The sequence below is a fragment of the Anomaloglossus baeobatrachus genome, chromosome 1 (assembly GCF_048569485.1).
Source record: "Anomaloglossus baeobatrachus isolate aAnoBae1 chromosome 1, aAnoBae1.hap1, whole genome shotgun sequence".
NCBI lineage: Eukaryota > Metazoa > Chordata > Amphibia > Anura > Aromobatidae > Anomaloglossus > Anomaloglossus baeobatrachus.
The window spans coordinates 509592274-509597455 of record NC_134353.1 but is presented as its reverse complement, the minus strand read 5'-3'; positions in this window follow the sequence as shown (position 1 = coordinate 509597455).

Here is a 5182-nt window from a genome sequence, read left to right as displayed (position 1 = left end):
GTACAGACAGGCGATATAGATAGAAGGAAGGGGTACAGACAGGCGATATAGATAGAAGGAAAGGGTACAGACAGGCAATATAGATAGAAGGAAGGGGTACAGACAGGCGATATAGATAGAAGGAAGGGGTACAGACAGGCGATATAGATAGAAGGAAGGGGTACAGGACAGGCGATATAGATAGAAGGAAGGGGTACAGACAGGCGATATAGATAGAAGGAAGGGGTACAGGCAGGCGATATAGATAGAAGGAAGGGGTACAGACAGGCGATATAGATAGAAGGAAGGGGTACAGACAGGCGATATAGATAGAAGGAAGGGTACAGACAGGCGATATAGATAGAAGGAAGGGGTACAGACAGGCGATATAGATAGAAGGAAGGGGTACAGACAGGCGATATAGATAGAAGGAAGGGGTACAGACAGGCGATATAGATAGAAGGAAGGGGTACAGACAGGCGATATAGATAGAAGGAAGGGGTACAGACAGGCGATATAGATAGAAGGAAGGGGTACAGACAGGCGATATAGATAGAAGGAAGGGGTACAGACAGGCGATATAGATAGAAGGAAGGGGTACAGACAGGCGATATAGATAGAAGGAAGGGTGCAGGCAGGCGATATAGATAGAAGGAAGGGGTACAGACAGGCGATATAGATAGAAGGAAGGGGTACAGACAGGCGATATAGATAGAAGGAAAGGGTACAGACAGGCGATATAGATAGAAGGAAGGGGTACAGGCAGGCGATATAGATAGAAGGAAGGGGTACAGACAGGCGATATAGATAGAAGGAAGGGGTACAGACAGGCGATATAGATAGAAGGAAAGGGTACAGACAGGCAATATAGATAGAAGGAAGGGGTACAGACAGGCGATATAGATAGAAGGAAGGGGTACAGACAGGCGATATAGATAGAAGGAAGGGGTACAGACAGGCGATATAGATAGAAGGAAGGGGTACAGACAGGCGATATAGATAGAAGGAAGGGGTACAGGCAGGCGATATAGATAGAAGGAAGGGGTACAGGCAGGCGATATAGATAGAAGGAAGGGGTACAGACAGGCGATATAGATAGAAGGAAGGGGTGCAGGCAGGCGATATAGATAGAAGGAAGGGGTACAGACAGGCGATATAGATAGAAGGAAGGGGTACAGACAGGCATATAGATAGAAGGAAAGGGGTACAGACAGGCAATATAGATAGAAGGAAGGGGTACAGGCAGGCGATATAGATAGAAGGAAGGGGTACAGGCAGGCGATATAGATAGAAGGAAGGGGTACAGACAGGCGATATAGATAGAAGGAAGGGGTACAGACAGGCGATATAGATAGAAGGAAGGGGTGCAGACAGGCCGATATAGATAGAAGGAAGGGGTACAGACAGACGATATAGATAGAAGGAAGGGGTACAGACAGGCGATATAGATAGAAGGAAGGGGTACAGACAGGCGAATATAGATAGAAGGAAGGGGTACAGACAGGCGATATAGATAGAAGGAAGGGGTACAGGCAGGCGATATAGATAGAAGGAAGGGGTACAGGCAGGCGATATAGATAGAAGGAAGGGGTACAGACAGGCGATATAGATAGAAGGAAGGGGTACAGGCAGGCGATATAGATAGAAGGAAGGGGTACAGGCAGGCGATATAGATAGAAGGAAGGGGTACAGACAGGCGATATAGATAGAAGGAAGGGGTACAGGCAGGCGATATAGATAGAAGGAAGGGGTACAGACAGGCGATATAGATAGAAGGAAGGGGCACAGACAGGCGATATAGATAGAAGGAAGGGGTACAGGCAGGCGATATAGATAGAAGGAAGGGGCACAGACAGGCGATATAGATAGAAGGAAGGGGTACAGGCAGGCGATATAGATAGAAGGAAGGGGCACAGACAGGCGATATAGATAGAAGGAAGGGGGACAGACAGGCGATATAGATAGAAGGAAGGGTACAGACAGGCGATATAGATAGAAGGAAGGGGTACAGACAGGCGATATAGATAGAAGGAAGGGGTACAGACAGGCGATATAGATAGAAGGAAGGGGTACAGACAGGCGATATAGATAGAAGGAAGGGGTACAGACAGGCGATATAGATAGAAGGAAGGGGTACAGACAGGCGATATAGATAGAAGGAAGGGGTACAGACAGGCGATATAGATAGAAGGAAGGGGTACAGGCAGGCGATATAGATAGAAGGAAGGGGTACAGACAGGCGATATAGATAGAAGGAAGGGGTACAGACAGGCGATATAGATAGAAGGAAGGGGTGCAGACAGGCGATATAGATAGAAGGAAGGGGTACAGACAGGACGATATAGATAGAAGGAAGGGGTACAGACAGGCGATATAGATAGAAGGAAGGGGTACAGGCAGGCGATATAGATAGAAGGAAGGGGTACAGACAGGCGATATAGATAGAAGGAAGGGGTGCAGGCAGGCGATATAGATAGAAGGAAGGGGTACAGGACAGGCGATATAGATAGAAGGAAGGGGTACAGGCAGGCGATATAGATAGAAGGAAGGGGTGCAGACAGGCGATATAGATAGAAGGAAGGGGTACAGACAGACGATATAGATAGAAGGAAGGGGTACAGGCAGGCGATATAGATAGAAGGAAGGGGTACAGACAGACGATATAGATAGAAGGAAGGGGTGCAGACAGGCGATATAGATAGAAGGAAGGGGTACAGGCAGGCGATATAGATAGAAGGAAGGGGTACAGGCAGGCGATATAGATAGAAGGAAGGGGTACAGACAGGCGATATAGATAGAAGGAAGGGGTACAGACAGGCGATATAGATAGAAGGAAGGGGTACAGACAGGCGATATAGATAGAAGGAAGGGGTACAGACAGGGGTACAGACAGGCGATATAGATAGAATGAAGGGGTGCAGACAGGCGATATAGATAGAAGGAAGGGGTGCAGACAGGCGATATAGATAGTAGGAAGGGGTACAGACAGGCGATATAGATAGAAGGAAGGGGTACAGACAGGCGATATAGATAGAAGGAAGGGGTACAGGCAGGCGATATAGATAGAAGGAAGGGGTACAGACAGGCGATATAGATAGAAGGAAGGGGTACAGACAGGCGATATAGATAGAAGGAAGGGGTACAGGCAGGCGATATAGATAGAAGGAAGGGGTGCAGACAGGCGATATAGATAGAAGGAAGGGGTACAGACAGGCGATATAGATAGAAGGAAGGGGTACAGGCAGGCGATATAGATAGAAGGAAGGGGTACAGACAGGCGATATAGATAGAAGGAAGGGGTACAGACAGGCGATATAGATAGAAGGAAGGGGTACAGACAGGCGATATAGATAGAAGGAAGGGGTACAGACAGGCGATATAGATAGAAGGAAGGGGTACAGACAGGCGATATAGATAGAAGGAAGGGGTGCAGACAGGCGATATAGATAGAAGGAAGGGGTACAGACAGGCGATATAGATAGAAGGAAGGGGTGCAGACAGGCGATATAGATAGAAGGAAGGGGTACAGACAGGCGATATAGATAGAAGGAAGGGGTGCAGACAGGCGATATAGATAGAAGGAAGGGGTACAGACAGGCGATATAGATAGAAGGAAGGGGTGCAGACAAGCGATATAGATAGAAGGAAGGGGTGCAGACAGGCGATATAGATAGAAGGAAGGGTACAGACAGGCGATATAGATAGAAGGAAGGGGTACAGACAGGCGATATAGATAGAAGGAAGGGGTACAGACAGGCGATATAGATAGAAGGAAGGGGTACAGACAGGCGATATAGATAGAAGGAAGGGGTGCAGACAGGCGATATAGATAGAAGGAAGGGGTGCAGACAGGCGATATAGATAGAAGGAAGGGGTGCAGACAGGCGATATAGATAGAAGGAAGGGGTGCAGACAGGCGATATAGATAGAAGGAAGGGGTGCAGACAGGCGATATAGATAGAAGGAAGGGGTACAGACAGGCGATATAGATAGAAGGAAGGGGTACAGACAGGCGATATAGATAGAAAGAAGGGGTACAGACAGGCGATATAGATAGAAGGAAGGGGTACAGACAGGCGATATAGATAGAAGGAAGGGGTACAGACAGACAGGCGATATAGATAGAAGGAAGGGGTACAGACAGGCGATATAGATAGAAGGAAGGGGTACAGACAGGCGATATAGATAGAAGGAAGGGGTACAGACAGGCGATATAGATAGAAGGAAGGGGTACAGACAGGCGATATAGATAGAAGGAAGGGGTACAGGCAGGCGATATAGATAGAAGGAAGGGGTACAGACAGGCGATATAGATAGAAGGAAGGGGTACAGGCAGGCGATATAGATAGAAGGAAGGGGTACAGACAGGCGATATAGATAGAAGGAAGGGGTGCAGACAGGCGATATAGATAGAAGGAAGGGGTACAGGCAGGCGATATAGATAGAAGGAAGGGGTACAGACAGGCGATATAGATAGAAGGAAGGGGTACAGACAGGCGATATAGATAGAAGGAAGGGGTACAGACAGACGATATAGATAGAAGGAAGGGGTGCAGACAGGCGATATAGATAGAAGGAAGGGGTACAGGCAGGCGATATAGATAGAAGGAAGGGGTACAGACAGGCGATATAGATAGAAGGAAGGGGTACAGACAGGCGATATAGATAGAAGGAAGGGGTACAGACAGGCGATATAGATAGAAGGAAGGGGTGCAGACAGACGATATAGATAGAAGGAAGGGGTACAGACAGGCGATATAGATAGAAGGAAGGGGTACAGACAGGCGATATAGATAGAAGGAAGGGGTACAGACAGGCGATATAGATAGAAGGAAGGGGTACAGACAGGCGATATAGATAGAAGGAAGGGGTGCAGACAGGCGATATAGATAGAAGGAAGGGGTACAGACAGGCGATATAGATAGAAGGAAGGGGTACAGACAGGCGATATAGATAGAAGGAAGGGGTACAGGCAGGCGATATAGATAGAAGGAAGGGGTACAGACAGGCGATATAGATAGAAGGAAGGGGTACAGACAGGCGATATAGATAGAAGGAAGGGGTACAGGCAGGCGATATAGATAGAAGGAAGGGGTGCAGACAGGCGATATAGATAGAAGGAAGGGGTACAGACAGGCGATATAGATAGAAGGAAGGGGTACAGACAGGCGATATAGATAGAAGGAAGGGGTACAGACAGGCG